At 37.5% G+C, this 27692-nt stretch overlaps 1 protein-coding gene and 1 long non-coding RNA gene across 17 annotated transcripts in view; one reads left to right on the forward strand and one right to left on the reverse strand.

The window, feature by feature from the left end:
• NR6A1 (nuclear receptor subfamily 6 group A member 1) overlaps positions 1-27692 on the forward strand; it is a 254728-nt gene that overhangs the window by 143219 nt on the left and 83817 nt on the right. Inside the window, exons 1-2 of one of the 15 annotated variants that reach the window (XM_054689679.1) lie at positions 20021-20220; positions 22509-22579. The exons of 12 other annotated variants lie outside the window; for them this stretch is intronic. The gene's annotated coding sequence lies outside the window, so the exon portion shown is untranslated. Of the gene's footprint in view, positions 1-20020; positions 20221-22508; positions 22580-27692 lie in introns of those variants that run through there. 2 more of the 15 variants (XM_054689678.1, XM_054689680.1) reach the window with 2 other exon arrangements.
• Positions 1-27692, reverse strand: part of LOC119230856 (uncharacterized) — a 57295-nt gene that overhangs the window by 21417 nt on the left and 8186 nt on the right. For both annotated transcript variants that reach the window (XR_008549736.1, XR_005121821.2), the window contains exon 2: positions 5331-5434. This is a non-coding gene — a long non-coding RNA (uncharacterized LOC119230856). The remainder of the gene's footprint in view (positions 1-5330; positions 5435-27692) is intronic.

A 27692-nucleotide genomic window follows, 5' to 3' on the forward strand; every position in this document is an offset into this window, starting at 1 on the left:
AATCTTCCGTGGCTCAAAAATCACGTGGTGAGCTTGTCATAATAAAATACAGATTCTAGAGCCCTGCCTTTGGGCTAGGATAAAACTCATGATTCTGCATTTTAAAAAACAACTCTAGGTAATTCTGGTACACAACCAGGTACAGGAAACAGTGTCCTGAACCCCATTTTCTTTCTGAATTCTTGTAATTTTTTGCATTTTCTTCTGGCTTTGATTTCTCCTTTTCTTTCTTTCTTTTTTAAAAAAGGATTTATTTATGTATATAAGAACTGGGGTACAGGCCAGAGGTGTTAGGGGGGTGAGAGGATTCACCAGAGACAGAGTGGGAAACAGAACAGGCAGACCGACTGAAATTCACTGCTGGGGGAACAGTGGGCGAGACAGGAGAGGTCTGCTGCGCCATGTGGTTTGCTCCCTGGCCAGCTGGGGATTGAACTCATGCTGCTGTATCTTCATAGTTTGCGTCTTAACCCCTTGTGCCACCAGGGAGGCCCTCTTTTTTTTTTTTGTTAAAAGTGTTATTTATTTATTTTTAAAGTTTTATTTATACAAGAACTGGAGTACAGGCCAAATGTGCTGGAGGGTGACAGGACTCACCAGAGACAGAGCCGGGAACAGACTGACAGACTGGCCGAGGGGAGCAGCGGGTGAGACAGGAGAGGTCTGCCATGCCATGTGGGAATCTCCCTGGCTGGCCTGGATCGAACCCACGCTGCAGAGGCTGCGGACAGTTTCATAGTGCTGCGCTCAACCCCCTGCGCCACTAAGGAGGCCCTCTCCTTTTATTTTCTTATCTTACTAGACCTGCACTTCTCCTTCCTATACCTGAGAAAAATTTTGGAAGGCTGAGTTGACACAACTTTTCTCTTTCTATCTTATTCTGTTTTACTTTTTCCGTAAGAACTTGTTCCTATCTCAGACATAAGTGTATGATGAATTATTAATGACCATGGCATTTGTTTTTCTGTCATCATGAAAGATTTAGTAGCTCAACTCATGTTATAGGATTCAGAGAGTTGAAACTAGGTTTTAATTTTTGTTAAGAAAAATACTGTACTGCTTCAATGGTGATTATTTTTTCCCCTTCATTTGAAGGACATGGTTTACAAAGTTCAGAATGAGTGGGCCTCGTAGTTTGGTAAGAAGAGACTATTTAAGTACATTTGAACATTAATAACCAGGGCATTTATACGAAGGCATACTACATTGTCACTTAGAAGAATGAGAAAGTAATAAGTAATGAGTAAGTAATAAATAATAAGTAATAAGTAATAAGATTGTTTTGGAAGGCTATTCTAGAACATATAACTGAGTAAAAAAGTAGATTGGATAGTTGCAGATCTAGAGTGAGTTTGTTTTTGCTTAAGGGACGCTCCAAAACACCCCAGATTATATGTAGATACACATATAAATGGATCTAGATCTCCAAGGGTGTAAAATAAATGTTTCACTTATTTATATTATTTTAATAATAAATGTAATAAATAATGTATTTATCATAATATTATAGCAAGTTATTAAACTTTTTATTGTATTTATAGGTGATTTCCATCAAGGAAATGGATTGCAGATGATGAGGGTTTCCATTTTTAACATTTTATATTTCTGTATTCAAATTATAAATACTGAGTGTGATTCTTTTTAACATAAAAAATGATGAAAGCATCGATGATGTGATGTTGGGGTATATTCTTCTGATAAAATACCATTTCCTTAAATCCGGGACATCTTTTTTTAAAAAGAAAGTTACTAGGACTTTAGTGTGCTTACTTCACTTCATATTAGAACCAAAGAGAGCAAGAGCGACATTAGCCAATATGTTGGTGACAATAGCAGCTTCTAACCAGCACAGTAGCTGATGCACTCAGGTGACTCTCTGCACATGCTTTTGCTTTTCTTCGGTTATTTGGTCCGCAGTTTGCATTCATTGATCAGTGAGTTGATTTAGACTCAAACCCACCGACAGCAATGAATGTTGAGTGCAGCCATCAGTGTTCCCAGTTGGTGGAGCTGCCTTGGCCCTCCCTCACTCCATGTTCTTCCTTTCCACATTTTGAGGCATGTGTTTGTCATCTCCTTTAGTAAGCAATGGTAAAGGGCCCACATAATTATAGACTACTCTGACATTAGAGCTGAGTGGTTCTTAAAGATGGTGAAACTATGATTCAGAAATGGGAAAGGAGCTTCTGGAGAAACTAATAAACAGCTCTGTAATCACAGAGACAGTGCTTGCATACTGGTAGGCATAAACAAGAACTGAGGCCTGAGAGGTATGAATGCTTTTCAAGGGAAATTAGCACAGATTATATTTTGGGTTAAATAATAATAATAGCTTAATAGATTGAACATTTGCCATGTTCAAGGAATGGCACAAAGCACCTTCTGTGTCATCTCATTGAATCTCAGAATTCCATGAGATAGGTTTCCTATCTTAAACATGAGAAAACTAAGACACTTGCCCAGGGTAATACAACTAGATAGAGAGCTGAGCCGAAATTCTCAGATCTGTCTGATCCCAGACCTTTTACTTAAGTTTAAAAACATTCAAGTGCATAGGTGTGGATGAAAGTAGTGAGGCAATAGTTGATATCAAACAGTTCTTATTCTGATGGGACTGTCAGCCACGTTCATTATAATTGAAGGTGGAATGTGATGAAATTCGTGCAAACATTGGGCAGTTTTGTGGTACTTTTGCTTTTTAAATTCTCCATTTGCCCCTAATTGAAAACTTTGAGGGAATATGAGAGAACTGGGTATAAAATATTTAACTGGGTTTCACACCAAAACCAAAAAGCATTTGTAATTCCTCCTTGCTGTATCTAGTTTCTCACCAGAATGACATATTTCTAGGAAACATTTAAGACGTTAGGCATTGTTATGGAGCTCTCCTTATTGTCTTGAAATTAAATACTAATTTATGAAAAAAAAACACATAATAAGAAGCAAGGGAAATAGAAATAGATGGGAACTTTAAACAAATTTACTGCACCACATTTGGGGGAACAGGCAGCAAGAATGTTTCAGATGATATCATGTGACATATGAAGATAAGCTTGCTCCTTTACTTCAGGAAATGTGATGTCTGTAAAGACCCCAAGGTACAGTCAACGGTCAGTGGTTTTTTCAAATCCAAACTCACCGACAGCGTTGAATGTTCCTTGGAGTCCTCTGAAGGCTGGATCCTGACCCTGGCAGTTCCTTCTTCAGCCTGCACCCACATTCCAGGAGCCACTAGACTACTGTTGATGAAGGCTTTCACATTCTTTTCCAGGTTTCAAGTTTGAGAGTATTTAAATCATGAAATCTATTGTACAGCAGAGAGTTAACAAACTTTAGTATTGTGAGACTGCAGTTACTTATATAGTCAGATTCAAATGACTAAAAATGACTTTGAATGGTATTGTTTTGTAATTATGGGAATGTAAAATAAACCATTTTACAGTTATTTTAATTATTAAAGGACACAGGTGTAAGAAAGCAATTAACATATCGAGAACCTGCTGTGCACTGAGATTTGTATATTTTTATTTCACTAAGGTTTATTTCACTAGAGTATAGTTTTTATGTCATAAAAGTATCAGCATCCCACTTTTATGAGAAAATTGAGTCTTAGAGAAATGTAGTCATTTGCCCAGTAACATAGCCAAGAGCCAAAATTACATGTTAGAACGTGAATACTGAGCTTTGTGATTCCAGAGCTCACTGTCTCCTCCCTTGTCCACCACAAAACTTGTGTATCTGTAGTAGAATCTTCAGTGCATTCCCAGATCAAACAAGTAGCCTCTAAGAAGAGTAGGTAGGTGTGTAGTGAAATGTTTCATAGATAAAGATGAAAAAATTTTCCTCTATACTTGGTGATCTTCCTAGCTAAAACCCTGAATCAGCAAGTTATTGTAGAAGTTCAGTGGTGGTCTAAACTAAAACTTATTTTCCATATTCAAAAAAGCAAATAAAATATCCCTGCTACATAAGAGAAAGCCCACATTGTCTTCCATAAGTTCACTGAGGATAACTGAAACATCAGTTGTCTTTGCTTTTGGCTGAGAGGTTATCCGTGCATTGTAGACATATTGGTTATTGCTTATTGGTGGTTGAATGTTGTTGATGAAAACTCTGGAAAATGAATTAATTATAAGGAACTTCTTAGGGTTTATAATGGGAGGGGTTCAGAAATGCTCAGTAGAAAAGGGGCTGACAGAATTGCTGGCTGAATTGAGGTTAATCTTCAGTCAGGAATGATTATTACCACTTGCTTTAGGTTTAAATATTATAGGTTAACTATTCACGAATTCATTTTTTTAAAATATTTATTTATTTATGCATACAAGAGCTGGTGTACAGGCCAGAGATGTGGGGAGGGGTGAGAGGATTCACCAGGCACAGAGCGGGGAATAGAACAGGCAGACTGACTGAAGTACACTGCTGAGGGGAGCAGCAGGCGAGACAGGAGAGGTCTGCTCCGCCATGTGGTTTCTCCCTGGCCAGCTGGGACTCAAACTCGTGTGGCAGAGGCTGTGGATTGCTTCATAGTGCGGTGCTTAACCTCTTACGCAGTAGGGAGGCCCAATATTCAGACTTTCAAAAACTGGTCTGCTACTCCAAACCATTACATATTTGTAAATTGCCATTGCATGAATTCATGGCATTGGAAGAAGAATGTTTTTCATAGACTTGAAAAACTTTAGAAGAGTGAAAGATGGCATTCTAGAAAGATATAGGGATTTCCATTATGTTTGAGATCATTAACATTAATGACAATAAAGATCTTCACCTACCTCATTATTTAATTTGCTATAAGTCCTTAATTCTAGTTTTTAATCATCAAGCAAATTGAAGGTACACTTTGGGATCTTTTTTTTTTTTAAGATTTATTTATGTATACAAGAACTGGGGTACAGGCCAGAGGTGGGGGGCGGGGTGAGAGGATTCACCAGAGACAAAGAGGGGAACAGAAGAGGCAGATTGCCTGAAATACACTGCTGAGGGGAGCAGTGGGCAAGTCAGGAGAGGTCTGCTGCGCCATGTGGGTATCTCCCTGGCCGGGGATAGAACTCATGCTGCAGTGACTGCGGATAGCTTCATAGGTTGCATCTTAACCCCTTGTGCCACCAGGGAGGCCACATTGGGGTTTTTAAAATTAATTTGACTAAAGGTTTTATGTATTCAATGCCAGGATAAAGTATATGGGTTAAAAAAGTTAAGGGTAAAAGTTAAGGGCTAAACTAATAATTATTGAAGCTAATAATAAGTTGATTCAATTGTTTAATTCCTGATTTAGATTGATTTTGAGTTTGTCAGAACTTATCATGCCATTTTATTATTTCACTTACCTCTTTGCTTTGCTTTTCCAGATGTACTAGGAAATACTGAAACCCACATTGCTCCAACTTGGAGATGTAAATATTTTCATTATCTTCTGTGGCCTCTTGATACACTTGAAAGAAAAAAGAAGCATAAACTCAATGGAATAGTTCATTTGAGGAATTGGTAGCATAGAAAATGGTCACTGTCTAAAGTGGCTGTTTGCCTAGACATTTTCCAAACACTATACAGGGAGCATCTCTAAAAGTATTTTGGGTAGTACTCTTTCTTTGAGGACAAATTCTTAAATTACAAAGATGACAATGGCATGTCAGTATGAATCAGTGTTCTGCTTCCTTCTTTTACCATTTCAGCTGGCCTTTGCCATCCTCAAGCCTACTGTCTACCCAGATCACTAGGCATATACACAGTGCTGGCAGATACAGAGGATGATTGCTCTGCTGGCAGAATGGTATGAACCTTATTAAGGGAGAACAGAGAAGAGAAAGGTTAATTCTGCCTAGCAGAGCCAGGAAAGGCATAACTAAGTGGTCACATTTGATCTGTGCCTCAAAAATTTAGTTGAATCTTCAGTAGACAGAGAAGGTTTATGTATGTGAAGATGTGCAGATGTAATTGCTAGGTTCTCATTGCTTTTGGCTCATAGATGCTGAAATAGAATCAGTAAAGTTCCTTATTATAGGCATTTCCAACTTGAATTCTTATTTGGCTTTCTCTTATTTTTTCTTTTAAAGTGACCATAATTTAAAATTCTCATATATTAAATATTTGGAGAAGCACTATTAAAATATAATAGAGAACATAAACTTTTGAGCCAGAATCTTGACTTTGCTTGCAGCTTATTAGCTATGTCACCTTGGGAAAAAATTTTAACTTTTCTGTTTCCTTATCTATAAAGTGGAGTTGATAGTTGGCCTACCTATAAGACTGTTGTAGGAACTAAATTGGTTAATATCTGTCAGGTGTGTAAAAATAATACCTAATACATGTTAAAAGCTCTATGTTTTTATGTTATTTCAAAATTATTTAAATTGTTAAAATCACTTACAAACTTATTTACATGATAATAAAATACATGTTTTCTCAGAATTTGGTTTCTGGTCTATATACATTAAATGTAAAAACCTTTCATAGTTTGATTCTCTGACTAGCTGTTAAGACTGTATGTGTACACAAGTATGTTTTAAAGAGTTTTTTTTTAATTAATGCTCTACCTCTTTCTTTCTGACCTTAGGTAAAGCTTTTATCTCCCATAAACTTCAGTTTCCTTAGTCCATAAAAATGATAGTGGTGGGCCTCCCCTGGTGGCGCAGCGGTTGCACGCTGGGCTGCGAGGCTGCCCGCAGCCTCTGCAGCGCCAGTTTGTTTCCTGGCCGCCGGTGAGGGTCCCACAAAAAAAAAAAAAAAAAAAAAAAAATTTTTTTGCACGATCTAGTCTTATCACTTGTATAATGTTACTGTTTTTTGGAAGTCTCAATCACCATCTTGTTAGGAATAGCTCCTTGCCCACAGTCACCATTATTTAGTCACACCTTACCCTGTAGCATAACCTGTCTGTTGAAACTGGACAGTAATGACTAGACATTGATGGGCCCTGGGAAATCTATTATTTAGACTTCACTAAGTTCTGCACTACCTGCCATTAACCAATATTGCTGGTACTTACCATTAACCAGTAACTGCTTATTATATAGTTAGAATTTCTGTAAGAAATTGCCAGATGAGAAGTTACATAAAAATAAATGAATTTAACAATCTTTATTTTACAGCAGTTCTCCATTTCTCCCCCCCCTTTCTCCAGCAACCCTGACCCAGCACTATGATAATTCATTATGGCTTTAAGTTAGGTTGGAAGAATTTGTTGTTTCAAAAGGAGTTTACTCAAAGGAGTCTACTAAATTCAGAGTATTGAATATCACTAAGGGAGAAAAAAAAAAGTGTACCAAAGATTGCAGTTGCATATAGGATTACTGGTCATTGTTATATTTATCCTACTTGAGATTTTACCAAGGAATGGAGAGGTAAGGATAGAAATTTAACCCTTTGCACTCCGAACCATTTTACGATATTTTGATTTAATTTCTTGTGCCATTTCAAGATAAAACTTCAGGGAAACATGCATGTCTCAAAAAGTTGCGTTGAAATAACCTTAATTCCCCGTAATCACTAATAAATTGCAATGTCCCCTGAGAGGGGACATCCGAGCGATATGCTAGAATTCTGCTGTCCCCTGAGAGGGGACAGCGGAGTGCAAAGGGTTAAACTGAATAGCTTGGTACATTTTACCATATTTGACATGGCAACTTTCTATCAGGTTATCTAAGATATTTTATTTTTTATTTTATTTATTTTTTAATATTTTATTTTTTATTAAAGATTTATTTTTATTTATTTATTTATTTGTTTGTTTATACAAGCACTGGGTACAGTCAGAAGTGTGGGAGGGTGAGAGAATTCACCAGAGTCAGAGCAGGGAGCAGAGCAGGCAGAAGGACCGAAGTACACTGCTGAGGGGAGCAGCGGGCGGCAGGAGAGGTCTGCGCGCCATGTGGGACCCTCCTCCGGTGGCCGGGGAGCAGCCGGGGATCGAACCGGCGCTGCAGAGACTGCGGGCAGCTTCGCAACCCAGTGCTCAACCTCTGCGCCACCGGGGAGGGCCCTATCTAAGATATTTTAGATGAGTCTGGAAGATAAAGAGGTCAGCAGGCCAAGACCCTGAGCTTGCAAATTGGCCTAAGGCCAAAGGCAGTATTTCTCTTCAAATGGGACATGTACTTCAAAGCCTCTTGAAATATCCTAAGGCTAACTGAGTTCTCCATTCTCCAATTACAGTGACTTTTTGTTTGAGAGATGACTATTTTAGATTATTTTTGCGAACCCACAGGAAGAAGGACTTCATTTTCCCATGATGAATTCACAGGTTATCTGGAACCAATGAACAATTCTTCTAATAACTCTGCACAGAGGATTGTTGTTTAACTGAGTGAAAATGTGAGCTAGGAATACCAAGTCATGAAACAAATAGAATCCAAAATCATACAATACAATAGCTAATATTCATGGGACTTAAGGAATGAGCTGGAGAAAAAATTGGGTTTTATCGAGTGTATGAGAAGTATGGGCAGAGATTTAAAAAGTCCTCTAAAGTCAACGAACTTGTTTTATAATAAACCAGTTGATGGAATAAACAGTGATCACGGGACTCAGTCTATCTTTTTACAATAATGAAACCCTCTCATGTATCGATATTACTATGTATTTCTTCCCTGACCTATTTCAGTTTGTTGGGTTAAAGCTAAGTATATGGCACTTTATGTTTTAAAGTCTTAATATGTGTTCTTACTAAGTTTATTATTGTTTCAAGTAAATTATAGTTTTATGTTAAGGCATTGCAAATTATAGATAACTAGACATACTCATTCTACCACTATTTAGTTATTCATAGCATTTAGAAAAATGTTCTTTAAATGTTTTCCCTTACTATTTCTAGCAAATAGTTGAATCTTTTCAAATGATGTCTTAAAAGTTTTGTTTTTGAATGTACTCTAAAAAAGCTGTTCTTCAATCTACTACTTCATACTTTCATAAATGTAATCATCCTATATTAGATCTGCTAAGCTATCAATAATTGACATATTACTTTTAGCCTTCTGTCTCCGTTGCTAACATGAAATCAGATAATGCTGATGATTGAGTGGGAATACTAATTGTTAATGGGGAGGGGAAATCTAAGTATGAAATAGTAGAAAACAAGTTCTAGTCTATAATTTTTTAAACTTTCAAAGTTCTCCAGGAGTCTTTTAAATCTTTTTTTTTTTAAAGATTTATTTATTTTAAATAAAGTAAGAACTGGGGTACAGGCCATAGGTGTGGGTGGTGAGAGGATTCACCAGAGACAGAGTGGGGAACAGAACAGGCAGATTGACTGAAATACATTGCTTAGAGGAGCAGTGGGTGAGTCAGGAGAGGTCTCCTGTGCTGTGTGGGTATCTCCCTGGCTGGGGATCGAACTTGTACTGCAGTGTCTGCGAACAGCTTCATAGGTTGCATCTTAACCTCTTGTGCCATCAGGGAGGCCCTTAATCTTTTAATCCAGAAGTCATTTAATCTAACGATTTTCAAACTTAACAGTGCATCAGAAGTTAAAGTGGTGGTCTTGGGAAATGTAGCTTGCTAATTGTGCAGAATTCTGGACGTCACCTTTAGGTTTACAGTAAATCAAATCCTTTAGGTGTGAGATGTATAGTGTCAAAAGTCCCCATGTGATTCTGATGTCATTTCATGGACATTTGAGAAGCTCTGATTGAGGCTCAGACCTTTTTTTTTTTTTAAAAAAAGTAAACTATTCAGAAGGGAGATGAAGACCTCAGGCTACATTGCAGTGTCAGAATTGAAATCCTTGACTCTCTGTGTATGTATGTGTTTACTTATAGCATACCACCTCTCCATCATGAAAAAAGCTTGCTTTTTTGGCCAGAAGTTTCCTAGTGTCCTGTTGTCTACCAGCAAAATACTTCCAAGTCAGTCAGTCTGGCAGATAAAACATCTTAGTCTTAGTTAGGGATGTATCCAGGACTAGTGTAAACAGGCAATTGACTTGGATTTGGTATGCTGACCTGAAGCATTTGACTAAGCAGTGCTGTGTGTTGTTGGCTTAAGAACTGTCCATGGTATGAAATGAGAAATGTCTGTAAATGATCAAAACTCTGTGAAGGCCCTGCAGGCTCTTATATTTATCAGTGGCTACTAGCGCCACTTTAACACTTGTTTCTAATCAAAGGTGACTACCACTGGGTGGAAGAGGCTTTCAAAGCCTCTGGCTGCTCTCTAGGGAGGAATTTAATTGTCAGTAGAATGATTTTAATAAACATCAAGAATCTCTAAGACTACTTCGGCTTTGGCTACTGGCCAAGTGTCCATCTTCAGGAGGGAATTGATCTCAGCTGCTGTGACCTGAAGGTATTTTTAAAAAGCCAAAGGCATTAACGAAGTCTTCCTGAGCTGGCAGGCAGGAATGACCCAGGGAAACAAGGCCTGACACATGTCATCAGCCTGGAAAAAGTGGAGTTTGGACTTTAATGATGACTCATTGTGAAAAACCCAGAAGGAATCAGGCTGGGGACTTGTTTGCATCGGAGAGAAGTTATATCTGAGCACCTGCCAAGAGGTTTTTTTTTTGTTGTTTTTTTTTTTTAATGTGAGAGCTGGTTTTTTCTTTTGGTTTTTTTTTCTCAAAGATTTATTTATACAAGCACTGGGTACAGTCAGAAGCGTGGGAGGGTGAGAGAATTCACCAGAGCCAGAGTGGGGAACAGAACAGGCAGGCTGACGAAGAAATACACTGCTGAGGGGAGCAGCGGGCAGCAGGAGAAGTCTGTGCACCATGTGGGGACCCTTGCCGGCGGCCAGGATTGAACCTGCGCTGCAGAGGCTGCAGGCAGCTTCGCAACACAGCGCTCAACTGCTGTGCCACCAGGGGAGGCCCCTACCAAGAGTTTTAACTGCCCGAACTGTATGTGTTAGTGACAAGACCTGCACCCTTACCTCCTGTCACTTTTTAATTGGTGATGAGTAGAGATGCCGGATGAGTTAAGTAGAGAGGTACATATCTAGCACATCTCCCGATTTGCCTGTTATCTTGCTGTTCTCTTTTTAGAACTGTTTGTGTGATCATACTCCAGTGACCATCCATACATTTTGGTGCCACTGCTTTGATCAGGGAAGATAGACATTTTGTTCAGATAAATAGCATAAATTGCTAAATGTTTAGATTAAAACAAGTGTTCCTTAATTCATCATTTGGATAAAAAGTATCTAAATGAAATAATCTAAATGTTAATGTTTTAATAAATTCATTATTTCCTTTTAAAATGGGAATAATAGCCCTATAACCTATGTATTCTAGAAGTGACAGAGTGCATCCATTTTTGGGCGGTGGGGAGGTGACTTTTACTTTCAATCTTTATTTTTGTGTAGAAGAACTGGGGTGTAGGCCAGAGGTGTGTGTGGGAGTGGGTGGGTGAGAGGATTCACCAGAGACTGGAGAGTAGAACAGGCAAATTTACTGAAATCACTGCTCAGGGGGACAGCGGGGTGAGACAGGAGAGGTCTGCTGAGCATGTGGGTTTGTAGGGTGGTAGTGGTGATAGCGCTAAGACTTAACCCTTAGGCCACCAGGGAGGCCCTCAACTCTTAAGCTTGAAAGGCAGTGAAAAAAAGATTGTATTTTATTTATATTATTCTGTTCTTATTGCTAATGTCAAATAAGTACTCTTTGGTGAGACGGTTCTGTGATAAGATAATTGGGAGGAGCTGCTCACTCCAGGTGTTACAACATGGAAATTTTTTTTTTTTTTTTTTGGTGGGACCCTCGCCTGCGCCAGAGAACGAACTGGCGCTGCAGAGGCTATGGGCAGCCTCGCAGCCCAGCGCTCAACCGTTGCGCCACCAGGGGAGGCCCTACAACATGTATTTTTTAGATCAAGGCAGGTGGAAAAAAGTTTTAAAAGTTCAGGTCACTAGTCTTTATAAGAGCTAGCCAATTTGTAGCTTAATGAATTGATTTGGAGATGAAAGTATCCCCCATTAGATGTAAGTCACAGTAAAGCCAGTAACTGGCAGGTGCTTATTTATGTCTCTAAATAAACTGATCAGAAGCAACTAATTATAATAATTGCTTTATTTTTACAGTCTCTATAGAAAGATTATTTAAAGAGTAGTAAGTATATAAGGGATTAGCCATGAATGCTTAGCTAGCATCCTAAGTGGAAATTTGAGATTGGGTTAGAGGAGGGAGAATTGTCAATTCTTTGTTAGCCACATACATTGGGTACCTTTGCTTCTTATACACTGAGCCCATCTATTTGTTTCTAGGAAATTCCTTGGATGGGAACTCTTCCCTATGGTGCTGTCTTCCTTTCTCAAAAGTTTATTTCCACGCTGGAGTTTAAGCTAGGTTATAGGAAAGCAAACTGATTAAAGAAATTTATCCCCAAATTCCCTTTTTAAGTCTTTCAGAGATGCTTGATTACACAAATGAACTCATGAAAGTTTTGGCTGTTAAAAGTACAATATTTATTTGTGCTACTCCAAGATAAGGAGTTGAGGAGAGGGTATTTATCTTAAAATTAGAGGAATGAGGCATGCTGAGAAGGTAAGAGAAGTAATATCCTTTCTTTGTGCTATTAGTAAATGCCTCTGATTTGTCGTTGCTCTGAGAGGATCTCTCCCTGTTTTCCAGTTGACCCCAAAAGTGCTTGATTTGCATGTACGAAAGTAATTTATAGTCATTAATTAGTTACATGAACATATTAATGGTGGTATTACATAGTGCTAAATATATCAGACCAACTGGTTATATCATGTGTTTGAAATGCAGAATTCTATAGTTACTGAAAGGTAATGGTGCGTATCTTTGAAATTTAGGAATCTCCATAAAAAGTTGTTGATTCCATCACATCTTTTAACAAAATGCTAGCCAGGCATTTATGTACTTGTATATTGGAACTAATACTGTCTAGGGATGTGGCTTTTTAAGGAAGAATGTCAGCTTCTGTGCATGGAAACATGACCTTAAAATGGTTGTGAATTTAAAGCAAATGTAATTGAGCTTGGATTTATTCAGACAGGCAATAAAAACAACTTCTTAAGGGTTTAGATTTTAAGTTCTAATATGCTCTTGAAAATGGTTTAAAACGAACACTCATTATAGACTTTCTTACTAGAAAACCAAGTACATTTTCTTCAGGATTTGTTTATATCAAAATGAATTTCACTTTTCCTTTGGTCTCTTTCAAAATAACATTTTTAGTCTTCTGCCCCTTTAAATAAGATGTTGGGGGCCTTATATGCACTGTCAATATGTAGACTTTTTTATATTATGATTTTTAGGTCTTTTGCCTGTTTTGCACTATTGCTGCTTACATAAATATGGGTCTTATATAAACTCCTGTTTAATGGGGTCAGTGTGGCCAAAAATGTGTATGATTGAAATAGACATTGCAAGCTACTCTAAAAACCAGAAAATAAAGGCGAGACCTGATTATTACTGGTAAGAGAAACCTAACAAGGGAAAAATAATGTCTATGAATTCAGACTAATAGATACTCTTTGGGGAGAGCAGTCACAAGGGGATCATGTAGACTGCTGTAAATGTTCCATTTGACCTAGGTAGAGTTACATGTATGCATACATGTGTAAACATTTATCAAATTTAAACTTAAGATTTTTTCACCATACCATATGTAAATTATACCTCAAAAATATTAGTAATTATATTTGAAGTTAATTTGGCAAAATATTCATCACTGTTAAACATGAGTGATAGTTCATTTTATTGCTGTTTCTATGAAAATCTGAAATATTACGTAATAGTAAGAGAAGAAATCCTGTTACCCTAAACATGCTAAATTATATATAGTTTATGAGAGATAAAGACTTTTTTCCTTCTTCTTTAACCTATCTCTTTAGGCTTGGAATTTTTTTTTTTTTTTTTTTTTTTTTTTTTTTTTGGGGTGTTGCTAGAGAGGAATAGAGAATGAAGTCTTTTTTTTTTTTTTATGGTAGCATTTGTTAAAAGAGGACACTCCTAGTTTTGATCTCAAAACCAACTTCTATGTAAATTGTTTTCATTCCTGAATCTTAATGGAGAAGAGTTCAGACCACTTAGGTCTATGAAGCATATGGTTATTCTACTAAAACACCAGTTTTAAAAGTCTGTTTAACATAAGCGTATCTAGTACTTACTGAGACATATCCTCAGTGTTGTGACGTATATTGTGAAGGCTATCTTGTAGAGTGATGTTACTATTTCATTTTGAATTTGAGGACACTGAAGATCTAAGGTCAAATGACTTGCCCAAGTTCTCAATGATGTAGTAGGCAAGTCTCCCCATTCTTGGCTCTAAAGGACAGCTGAGCTGCCAGTATCAGCTCACATTTATTTATTTATTTATTTATTTATTTTTTATTGAGGTAACATTGGTTTGTATCATTTCTCTTTTGGAGTATTGGATTCTCCCCCTTCCAGTGATGTTAGCATAGCGTTCCCTCAGCTCATATTTATATATGAAGGCAATTATCACTCTTTGTAGACTCTACTGCCACAAATGGGTAATCATTATTTTAAGAGACATGCATGTAAATGTTAGAATTCTTCTTTGAGCTTGAATTTGAATGGCCTTTAACATCACAGAACCTTTCCTAATACCTTCTTAATAACCTGTCAGTATAACTTTGTCTTTTAAAATAAAATTGATAAATTAAATACTTATTTCTCTATTATATGAAAAAAAGGCTATTTGTAGGTCATCTTTTTTTTTTTAAAAGGCAGAAATTCTTCTCTAAACCACATTAGAATTCATGCCAACTTGGTACAGGGCCTTTACCAGAGTTATGATGTAAGAATTTGAAAGAGTACATAGTGCTGCTGCCAAAGTTTACACTGTTTGATTTCAACACAGTCTGTCTGCCAGAGTCCATAGCTAGTTTTTTTTTCCATTTGTACTAAATTAGAGTTACATATTTATATCATTGGGGGAGTGAAGTAAGGAGTTACTGTTTGATTAACTTACTGATTTCTGAGGTAATGGAGCTGTCTGTCTCTCACATACTTCTCCGTCTCCCCCACCCTTAACTCCCAGTAGTTACTCTCCTGGATGATTTCTTCCAGAATATGAAACAGAAGGTCAGATAACACCTTGCCTAGTTAATCTTTTGCAAGGAAACCCTTCCCAGTCTACAGTTCTTTATTCAGGCTGTACCATGTGTTACCGTCCATCCATTTGCTAAGTCTTGGATTCATTCAAAGTGCAGTATTTGAGTACACATACGTGTATGGCAACAGCATATATTTTCATGACCTCTCAAAAGAAAACTCAAAACCAGAGGAGCAAATCCAGGTGTTCTTGAGTCTGACATCCTCAATTCAGAATTTAGATGGCAGCTCTTCATTTGGAAGTACACCAGGCTATCTTAGCACCTGCTCTTGCTAAACATCACATTTTTATGACCGAAGATTCTGGAGTTTGCCTCCTTGGTTGAATAGAAAGAACATCACACCAGAGCTGTATAGGAAGTGCCTCTCCATCATTTGAGAGAAAATTTCATTTGCTTCAGCAAGCATGCAGAGGAGGGTAGCCCTGCTCTTGAGAATAAGTCTGAGATGAGAGCAGGTGCAATTGCAGCTGCAGCTTCTTAACCAAATCTGGCTTTGTTTAATTTTTAAATAGTCTAAAACATTTGGCACCAACATAAGTGAACCTTTATGAGCTCTCTGGCACCTAACATAGTACCTTGCACAAGGGGGAGGTACTTATTAACTGTATTCAGTTACCATTTATTGAACACCTCTGTGTGTAACAGGCAATGCACTAGATGCTGGTGATGAATAAGATTGTTTTTCAAGACGCTCACAGTTTGGTAATAGGCAAAGATTCTTAAATTACAGTGTGATTTTACTGGCTGTTGATGCATTTCAGTATTTCATTTTGTAAGTCAGCTACAGAAGCCAGCCTACAGGATTGACTTAATTTTTGCCTCTTTAGATACCTTTTCTGATTTGTGAAATGTGGAGAAGAAAATACCATTGGGTTGTCGGAAAAGTCATGACACATTTTTGCTTGGAAAACAGAAAAAACATGCTATGACTTTTCCAACAACCCAATAGTATAATGTGCTAAGACATTTCTAAGAAGGCTTTCAGAATTGGTTATTCAGTTTTATCTATCTAAAATTGATGTAAAAAGATGTAAGAATACACAAATCTAGTGATGTTGGTTATCAGGATGTTGTAAGATAAAAGTAGGAAAAATTATTTCCTTCTCTCTGTGGAATATAGACTTCCTTCATCTGAGTTGTTGCACAGGACAGAGCCTGAAAGCACCCTCCCCCCCAACTATTTCTGCACAGATGAGGTCAAGTGTAGTTCGTAGCATTATAGTTCCTGTGCTGTAACTTGTTATTCTTTCAACCTTCTGCCTTCCCCACTTTTCAGGATGAGTATATGAATATTTCCATTTGATCTGTCTTAACCATAAGAAGAATGGTAAATTGCTTACGTCTAAACTCATTTCCACACTTCTTTTCATGCAAAGATGTCTCATGCAAAATATGTGTGTATTTGTCTGATCCAAACAACCCAATAAGATAGGGAATTATTTTACCTATGTTATAGATGAAAACAGGAAGGCAAAGTGAGGCAAATAATTTGTCTACGATGATGTAATTGTTTGTGTTCTCAATAAGTACACAATAGCGTGTAGTACTCAGTTTGCCATTAAGTGATACAGAATTCCCTAAAAATAGGAAGTAATTATATCTACCATTTGAGTATCTCTTGTGTAGCTAGGCATTATTCATGTCATTTTACTTCTTTTCAATCTGTGTATATGTGAATTAGTTCCATTTTACAGATTATATCAACTAACATTTATGGAACGCTGTGGGTCAGTCATTGTGCTCAGTGCTTTACTTGTATTATCTCATTTACTGTTCATAGTATTTTTGTGGATAATTACTATTATTCTCATTCTGGATATGAGAAAACTGATACTGGAGAAGGTTACTTGTCTAGAGTCAAATAACTAAGATGGAAACAGAGTTAGAATCTGAATACAAGTTTGCCTGACTCTAGATCTCAAGCTTTTAATGACCACATAATGTCTGGGAAGCAGTAATTAACTGGATATTGCAATGATGAAGTTCGTATCAGATGACAGAGGTTAGCTCCAAATTTTGTTCCTTATCCTAATCTTCACAGTTTGTTGATAAATCATGACTCCAGCTTTTTGAACTTTTGTTTTCACAATGAAGAAACTAGGTGTGAGAGATGGCCTTGTTCTTGTATGAAAACAGATTTTTGTGTTTTTTAATTTTCTTTTTATTGAGGTAACAGTTTATAACACCATAAAGGTTTTAGGTGTACAGTTTCTCACCTCAGCAATTGTGTATTTCTCATGACACCCACCACCAAATACCCAAACACTGTCTACCTACAAGTTGTTGCCCTCCTTCCCCTTTGTGATCCCCATTTTGTTGTCAGTCTTGCTGTTTGTTTTGTTTTCTTATTTGTTTGACTACCTTTGCTTTTCTTTATAGTTTACAAGTGAGTGAAGTCATACAGTATTTGTCTTTCTTCATTTGGCTTATTTTACTTGGCATAATTCTCTCCAGGTCCATCCATGTTGTTAGAATGGCAAGATTTCATCTTTTTTTTTTTTGGTGATGAGTAGTTTCCAGTGTGTGTATGTTCACCACATCTTTTTAAACATTTGGGTTGTATTCATATTTTGCCTATGAATTACTGTCATTGTGCTACAGTGAACAGATGCATATATCTCTTTGAATCTGTGTTTTCATGTTTTCCGGGTAAATATCTAAAAGTGAGGTTCCTGGATCATATCGTAGTTCTATTTTTAATTTTTTGAGGAACCTCCATACTGTTTTCCAGAATGATTATTCTAAAAATTTATATTCCCAGCAGTGCCAGGAGGGTTCCTTTTTCTCCTGATCCACACAGCACCTATTTTTAAAATTTTTTTTAATATTTATTTATTTATACAAGAACTGGGGTACAGGCCAGATGCGCAGGAGGGTGAGAGGATTCACCAGAGACAGAGTGGGGAACAGAACAGGTAGATTTACTGAAATACACTGCTGAGGGGAGCAGCGGGTGGGACAGGAGAGGCCTGCTGGGCCATGTGGCCAGCCCGGATCAAACTTGCACTGCAGAGGCTGCAGACAGCTTCACAGCATTGTGCTCAACCTCCTGCGCCACCAGGGCAGGCCCTTTTCTTTTCTTTCTTTTTTTTTTTTTTTTTTTTTTTTTTGATATAACTGTTTCTAACTGATGTGAAGTGAAATCTCATTGTGCTTTTGATTTGCATTTCTCTTACAATAAGCGTTGCAGAACATCTTTTCATGTGTCTATTGGCCATCTGTGTGTCTTTTTTGGTGAAATGCCTATTTAGATTGCCCATTTTTTCATTGTTTTTTTTTTGTTTGTTTTTGTTACTGAGTTGTATGAATTGTTTATGTATTTTGGAAAAATTTTTTTTATTTAATTTATTTTATTTTTATTTATACAAGCACTGGGTACAGTCAGAAGCGCGGGAAGATGAGAGAATTCACTAGAGCCAGAGGGGAGAGCAGAGCAGGCAGACTGACGAAGTATTCTGTTGAGGGGAGCAGTGGGCAGCAGGAGAGGTCTGCGCGCTATGTGGGACCCTCGCTGGTGGCCGGGGATCGAACCGGCGCTGCAGAGGCTGCAGGCAGCTTCACAGCCCAGCGCTCAACCGCTGCACCACCGGGGAGGCCCGTGTTTATGTATTTTGAATATTAACCTTCTTTCCAGCAGATGGTTTGTAAATATCTTCTCTCATTCAGTAGGCTGCCTTTTCATTTTATTTTTTTTTTTAAAGATTTATTTATTTATGCATACAAGAGCTGGGGTACAGGCCAGAGATACGGGGGTGGGGGGGAGTGCGGAGGGATGAGAGGATTCACCAGAGACACAGCGGGGAACAGAGCAGGCAGAGTGACTAAAGCACACTGCTGAGGGGAGCAATAGGCGAGTCAGGAGAGGTCTACTGTGCCACGTGGGTTGCTCCCTGGCTGGTTGGGGGATTGAACTCGTGCTGTAGAGGCTGTGGATTGCTTCATAGTGCAGTGCTTAACCCTTTGTGCCACCAGGGAGCCCTTGCCTTTTCATTTTAGTTATGGTTTCTTTGTGCAGAAGCTTTTTAGTTTAATTTAGTCCCATTTGCTTACATTCTCTTTTGTTTCTCTTGCTTTTTGAGAGGAATCTACAAAGACTAAATACATCACTAAGGCTTATTTCGAAGTTTATCACCTGTTTTTTCTTTTACCTGTTTTATGGTTTCAGGTCTTACATTCAAGAATTTGATCTATTTTGAATTGGTTTTAGTATATGGTGTAAGATATTGGTCTAGTTTCATTCTTTTGCATGTGGCTGTCCAGTTTTCTACAATTTGTAGATGACTTTCATTTCTCTATTTTATGATCTTGGCTCCTTTGTCATAAACTAGTTATTCATATGGGTTTGGTTTTATTTCTGGACTCTCAGTTCTACTCCTTTGACCTGTGTACCTCCCCCCAGTACCATTCTGTTTTGATTATTGTAGCTTTGTAATATAGTTTGACATCAGGGCGCTTGATACCTTCATTTTTATTTTTTTTTCCTTAGGATTGTTTTGGCTATTCTTAGAAATTTTTTGGTTTATTTCAGTGAAGAATGTGAAAACACTGTTCTTATCTACTGATGTCCTCATAAAGTCAGACATTTTAGTAAACTTGTTTTTTATTAATGTGTTTACTTTTCCCTTTAATTTCATTTGCTATAGATCCATAATTCCATTACTTTTGGTTATTTTCACAGGATTCCTGGAAGTACTTTGGTTTATCTTTATTTTTACCTTTTAGAATTGTATGTTTATTTTCATCCCCACTTAAGATCTGGTTGGTTTTAGAGATTTTAGTTTGATTGATTTGTTTGTTTGTTTATTTTGGGGGGAAGAAGCCTTTATATTTCACTGCAAGTCTCTATACTTGAAGTCAACTATTGAATCTCGTATTTCACTCACTTCCACTGGCAAATTCAAACATAATGGTTCCAAAACAGATCCCTTTTTTCCCTAATTTTTTTTTCACTTTCTGGTATTCTGCAGTTTTTCTTGTCTCTAATCAGTTGGTCACTTAGATTTATGTAAGTCTACCTTCCAAATATCTGTCAGCTGTGGCCCAAGATGCTCAACATCACTAGCCAGAATTTGAAAAAAATTTTTTTCTTTTAAAAGATATGCTACTGCATACCTATCAGAATGGATAAAATTGAAGTAAACAGCAAAACTTCTAGGAGTGACAACATTCCCCTCCATCAAAGTAAGTGGAGTATAAAGTGGCACAAACATTTGAAAACTCTTCAGTTATAGGGCCTCCCCTGGTGGCGCAGCGGTTGAGCGCTGGGCTGCGAGGCTGGCTGCAGCCTCTGCTGCGCCGGCTCGTTCCCTGGCTGCCAGCGACGGTCCCACAAAAAAAAACAAAACAAAACAAACACTCTTCAGTTATAGCTGTGGGAGCTGAACACAAGCAATTCCATTTCTAGTCATATATCCAATTAAAAAATGGATAAAGTATGTGCCAAAAGACATGTATAAGAATTTTTGTAGTGACATTATTTGTAATAGTCCAACTGTATTTATCAGCAGCTAGAATGGATAATTAAATTGGTACAATCTTTAAAGTGGAAACTGTGGCACTGATAAGGATACACAATCACAATATATGCAACACATGAATGAATCTCCTACACAGAATGTTGTGCAAAAGATGTCTTGACAACACAAAAGGTTATGTAACGTGCAATTACCTTATCTAAAGTTCAAAAATAGTCAAAACTGATCTGTGGTGATAAATGTTACAATGGTAGTTACCTGTAGTAAGGGGAGATAATGAATGAGGGGGCAGAAAGGAGGTTTCTGGGTATTATTGATGTTCCATATCTTGATTTGGGTGTTGATTCCCCAACTGTGTTCATTTTTTAAAAATTCATTGACTTTTGCATTTGAGATTAGTGTATTTTTACATGTGAATAAACAATTTTTTTATGTCTAGGCAGTAGCATGGTTTAAAAATACGAGGGTAAACAGCATGGGACGCAAGGATGTTTTAAAATTCTCTCTCTAGTTAATAACTTTGGATTAGTCACTTAAGAGTTGCCTTAATGAATGAGTTTTTTACCCCATGTTTTTATAGTAAAGGTTGGAAGGAATCATAGCAAGCTAATAATACTTTGGATCAAGAGTACAGTTGTGACATCTTGAGGATTTTTTTTTTACTTATATTTTAAGCTTTTGGGGGGGTTGTTCTAAGCAATCACTTTGATGGAGGAATTGTTAAGTAGCACAAGTAAGATATGTAGAACTTGGATGTCCTGTAAGTTAAATCCTATTTAGCCATGTTCATTTTATAATTCAGTAAAATAGCAAGAGATATTACTCAGAGGTTAAATAGAACAAAATGTTAAAACCAAATAAAGAAAGCCTACCCTTCACTTTGCATTTTTTTAAAATTGTGGTAAAAAAAAAGCACAAAATTTACCATGGTAACCCTTTCAAGAAGTACAGTTAAGTAGTGTTAAGTATATTCGTATTGTTGATCCACAGCTCTCTAGAACCTTCTCATTGTGGAAAATTGAAACACTGTACCCATTAAATAATCCCTCTTTTCGCTTTCTCCCTATCCTTGGTCACCACAATTCTACTTTCTGTTTCTGCGAATTTGACTATTTTAAACGCCCAATATAAATGGATTCATACAGTGTTTGTCTTTTGTGACTCTCATTTCACTTAACATAATGTCCTAAAGTTCATCCATGTTGGCGTACATGACAGCCTTTGTATCTTTACTGCTACCACTTTTCATCTGAATGACTAAAACAGACTAAGTGGTTTACTTGCCTACCTCTAATTCATTTTACACCCAGTGGGTAAATGTAAATTTGACTTTGCTTGAAAATTTGATGCCCTGATGACCTGTAGATGAAATCTTAAGTGCTTTAACTGGCATGGGCTTTCAGAGACATTGGACCTTTAGTAGACTACTTGCTAAGCTACAGTGTTTACTCATTGCTCCTAAACTAGATACACCCTTTGCTTCATCTACTCCGAATTTTTTCCTTGATCGTGCTCACTCCTTCATGTTCCCAGTCAGGATTTCTTGACAGTTTTGCTGAAACTAACTGTTTTTGTCAGTTGCCTCTGCATGGATCTAACCTGGAGACTTAATGTCAGAATGTAATAATTTAGTAATAAAATACAGACTTGCCATTTCCTAGTTTTTAGAGCTTTCTCAATAACTAAAATTAATCTGATCTGAAAACAAAAGAATCTTAAGAAGTATGTTGACAAATTTCATGTAAGGGGACGTCTAGGGAGAAAAAAGGAAAGTTTAACAGTTTCATTCCATTTGGTGCTTTAATGAAGAGTAAATACATTAAAGATTTTTTTTCTTTCTCACTATAATTTAATTTAGTGTTTATGGAGATCCTGCTTTATATTCAATTCTATGAGTCAACAAAGTAAAAGTCTGCCAGAGAAGTTTGCACATCTTGAGTAGCTATATATACTTCAATAATTACCCACTTCAAACTTCTTTTTTTTTTTTAAAAGTAGTGTTGTTTCCTGACTGCTAGATGAAAAGTGACTAGTGTTTGGAGTTCATATATCCATCATAAAACGAGGTATGTTAAGTTTTTTTTTTTTTTAAACTAGTTTGATGGAGGGGAAATTAGCACATTAAAATATCAAATGGGAATGAAGTTGCCGTCTGTACATAGTTTAGCAAGTTACTACATAGAGTTAGAATGAATTTCACAGCTTGAGCCTGACAAAAGAAACCTCTACTTTCTTTATCAAGGTTCTCTACTCACCCTAGGCTCTAGCCACTTTGCACATGTGGTTTCTTGGATGTATGATTTGGTCTCTCATATCAGTGCTTTTGCTTATACTATTTCTTATGCTATAAAAGACCTTATATTTTCCTTTTCTGTAAATTTATTTTTCAAGACTCATCTCGGATGTTCCTCCTCCATGTTGTCTTCCTCTAATGAGGTTGAGTGCTTTTACTTTGGGATTCCATATTCCTGGGCTTTTTCCTTTATCATCTCACTTCAGAGCACCATATTTCCTGTCTAAGATTTGTCTCTTCTATTACAATGTGAGCTTTTTTCCCAGCGGATTTACAGCATTTATCCTTCACTTGCCACAAAGTAGCTCAGTGAGTCCTTGAGTAAATAAAAGGTACCATTTAATGCTTGATTAAAAAGTACACTACTGAATAACAAAAGTTATTCCAAAAGTAAGTCCTAAACCTACTGAAAAATGGTTTTTTTCAGCCACACATTTTGGGTAAGAGAAGTCTTGGTTTTCCTACATAGGCCACATCTACCAGCAAACGACCATCTGACTATTTATTTATTTTTAATTAATTTATTTATTTTAAAGATTCATTTATTTTTATACAAGAACTGGGGTACAGGCCAGAGGCATGGGAGGGTGGGAGGATTCACCAGAGAGCAGGGAGCAAGCAGCACGGGAAGACAGAGAGCACTGCTGAGGGGAGCAGTGGGCGAGACAGGAGAGGTCTGCCATGCCATGTGGGTAGCTCCCTGGCCAACTGGGAATCGAACCCACGCTGAAGAGGCTGGTAGGACAGCTCCACAGCAGAGCGCTCAACCCGCTGCGCCACTGGGGAGGCCCATCTTACTCTTTTAAAAGGAAAAACCCTAGTGCCTCCCTGGTGGGGCAAGGGGTTAAGTCTTAGTACTTAGCGGCTCCCCTCAGCAGTGTATTTCAGTAGGTCCATGTGTTCTACTCCCCACTCTGTTTCTGATGAATCCTCTCACCTCCAACTCCTCTAGCCTATACCCCAGCTCTTGTATGCATAAATAAAATAGGGAAAACTTTTATTTAAAATAAAAAACAGGGAAAATTCTAAAAGAATTTTAGCGATAATTGATCACTACTCTGGGCATGAGGCACTGTCATTTTTTTTTTTTTGAAGATTTATTTATTCATGCATACAAGAACTGGGGTACAGGCCAAATGTGCAGGAGGCTGAGAGAATTCACCAGAGACAGAGCGGGGAGCAGAACAGGCAGACTGACTGAAATACACTGATGAGGGGAGCAGCGGGTGAGACAGGAGAGGTCCACCGCGCTATGTGGGATTCTCCCCGGCCAGCTGGGATCAAACCTGCGCTGCAGGGGCTGAGGACAGCTTCACTGAGGACAGCTGCGCTCAACCACCTGTGCCACCAGGGGAGGCCTGAGGCACTTTGTCATTTAAGACTCATATGAGGAATCAGGTACTATTCCACTTTACAGCTGGAGGAACTGAGACTCAGAGGGTTTTAGTTAGAAATTTTGTAATGAAGCTTTAGTTAAACTCATGTTGTCTTACTATGTCTGCTTTTTTCTCCACACTTTGCTGTCTGTACAGAATTAAATGTCTGGTAAATTTAACTGGTAAGTTTTTGGTTATCTGTTATCAAAAGGAAGCTAAATTTCATGAAACTATTTTGAAGCAGAACAAATGCCTTAAAATAATAATGTTAGGGGCCTCCCTGGTGGCTCAGCGTGTTGAGCACAGCGCTGTGAAGCTGTCCACAGCCTCTGCAGCACAGGTTCCATTCCCGGCCGGCCAGGGAGGTACCCACATGGCGTGACAGACCTCTCCTGTCTCGCCCGCTGCTCCCCTCAGTAGTGTCTTCAGTCCATCTGCCTGTTCTGCTCCCCGATCTGTCTCTGGTGAATCTTCCCACCCTCCCGTGCTTCTGGCCTGTACCCCAGTTCTTGTATAAAATAAATATTAAAAAATAAATTAAAAAAATAATGTTATAACAATTTTACGTTACCATTTACAAAAGGCTTTCAGATTCTCATATTGTTTGAGATGCCATTCTTTCAGATACTCCATACTTTTTATTTTTTTATTTATTTATTATTTTTTTTTAAGATTTATTTATTTATTTATTTATTTATTTATTTATTTATTTATTTATTTATTTATACATGCACTGGGTACAGTCAGAAGCGGGAGGGTGAGAGAATTCACCAGAGCCAGAGCGGGGAGCAGAGCAGGCAGAAGGACCGAAGCACACTGCTGAGGGGAGCAGCGGGCGGCAGGAGAGGTCCGCACGCCATGTGGGACCCTCCCTGGCAGCGGGGGATCGAACCGGCGCTGCAGAGGCTGCGGGCAGCTTCGCAGCTCAGCGCTCAACCGCTGCGCCACCGGGGAGGCCCACTACTCCATACTCTTTAAAACAGCATGTGATGGAAACTTTATTTTAGAAGCACTAAATATATGTCTACAAATTAGGCTGTATTGCCATAATTTTTAAGAAATCATATAGTTATAACTTTTTCTGGAGACTTGAAACCTAATAAATAATTAAGAGGGGGGCACCATAGAAAATAAAACTGGTGGGCCTCCGTGGTGGCGCAGCGGTTGAGTGCTGGGCTGCGAAGCTGCCTGCAGCCTCTGCAGCACCAGTTCGATCCCCGGCCACTGGCGAGGGTCCCACAAGGCGTGCAAACCTCTCTTGCCATGCCCACTGCTCCCCTCAGCAGTGTACTTCGTCAGTCTGCCTGTTGTGCTCCCCGCTTGGCTCTGGTGAATTCTCTCACCTTCCCACACTTCTGACTGTACCCAGTGCTTGTATAAATAAACAAATCTTAAAAAAAAAAAAAAAAAAAACCTTTAAAAAAATAAATAAATAAAACTGGTATAGTGATGTGAACAGATCTTCAAGAGCCAGTCACCTGGGTTTAAATTTGGATGTTATTGTTCCCTACCAGTTTCATCAGTGAAAGAGTCATTTCTTTCCAAACTTCAGTATCTTTGTCAATAAAATAGACTAATAAAATAGGGGCTGAATTTTTTAGGTCATTATGATTATTAAAATGACACATCTAGAAAAGCACAGCACCATGCCTGACACATACTAGATCCTTGATACATGTTATTTGCTATTATTTGGAGAGGGTGTATTTTGGAAATACATAAATAGGTATCAGTGTTTTCTAGGAGATGAAAAGCTTTAGTAGAAACCTGACCTTTCACGCTGAACTGATCACTTCTGGAGCATGCAGTTATTGTGGCAATTTCTCTTCTATGTGATATACATATTATTAGATCTTGGGCTTTATTTTCTGTTAGGGATAAATTCCTCTTGTAGGACTTAAAGTAGAATTTGGAGGGAAAATTACAAGGAAATAAAAAATGATTTATTTGTTATTCTGTGGAAAGTAAGAGGTTTTTTTTTTTTTCTTCCTGTCAATATTTGAATTCCTCTTGACTCTAGGTAGTTGGCCAGACATTACTGTGTGTTGGTATCAGGCCATCCAAGCAGAATCTATTCAACTGGATTGTATTAATTTTCATTTCTTTTCTCTCTAAATTTTTATTTTTAAATTGATCATGACAGTGTCCTGGGCAGTTTTCATTTTTCTAGTCATTCTGATATATATGATACATATGATTTCTATATAAATATGTTCACTACTGTATTATTTATAATAAAGAATAACTGGAAACCATCTAGATATCTAAAACCATATTAATGCTTATAGGTGAATAAATCACAATATAAAGCTATATGTAGAGAATTGATTCCATTGTGTATGAAATCTACACCAAGATATTAATAAGGATTTTCTCTTTGAGTAGGATTATAGATGACAATTTTGTTTTTTGCTTTTCCTTATCTAAATTTTCTTTATAAATTAGGTACTATTTGTGTAATGACAGAGAAACACCACTATTTTAAAAATTGACTAATAAATTAACCATAAAATAAGACTGTGGTTATCTTTAGATGGTGGGGTTGTGAAAAACTTTTGTGTGTATGTGTAGAAGAACTGTAGGCCTGAGGTGTGGTGGGTGAGAGGATTAACCAGAGGCATTGGGGAGCAGTACAGGTGGATTTACTGAAATACATGCTAAGGTCAACAGCTGGTGAGACAGGAGAGGTCTGCTGCACCATATATGTGTCAGCTCCCTGACTAGGATCTAACATACGCTGTAGTGGTGATAGTGCTAAGACTTAACCCGTAGGCCACCACGGAGGACCTGAATAATAGTAATCTCTTTTTTGGAGATTAAGAATTGTTCTTTGTCTTTTTATTTTTTGTACTTCCCATCTGTCTACAGTAAGTATTCTATTTTTATAAGATGAAAAAATATTTCTTTAAAAAGTGTATCTCAACAATTAAGAATTTGAAATCAGAGGAATTTCTTTCTGTAACTTTCATCATAATTTGGAAAAGAAAGGTATGTTTTATTTGTCCTTCTTGAAGATTATGGTAACATTGAGATTCCAAATCTTTCAGATGCTTCTTCTGTCCATTTTTTAAAATTAAATGGGCTGAAATAGTAATGCAATTAGAGATAAAGTGCCCTACCCTTTGAAATCTGTGTAACTGCAAAAATCCATTTCACCATTAACATCCCAACTTCAGAGTATTTGTTTTATATATTTTTGCTATCTTAAGTTTAGCATATACAACCAGAATAAATAACCAGAGTTTTTATATTTTATCCATTAATGACTTATTCTGATTAATTCTTAATACCTGAAGCAAATGTTTTAGATAAAGTCAAGCCATTGGAACCTGTTACTTAAAAACTGCTACAGTGGTTCTTACATACATGGATATGAAAATAGGATGGATAGTAGTAATGTCTGCTACTTGTAAAAATCTATAACTACTATTAAGTACCGGTCGTATTCTAGACACTGCTGGACTGTCCAATTTAAATATAATTCTCACTATAGCTCTGTGAAGTGGTGTT

Source organism: Talpa occidentalis, unplaced genomic scaffold (assembly GCF_014898055.3).
Source record: "Talpa occidentalis isolate TD23 unplaced genomic scaffold, MPIMG_talOcc4v2.1 talOcc4.7, whole genome shotgun sequence".
Lineage (NCBI taxonomy): Eukaryota > Metazoa > Chordata > Mammalia > Eulipotyphla > Talpidae > Talpa > Talpa occidentalis.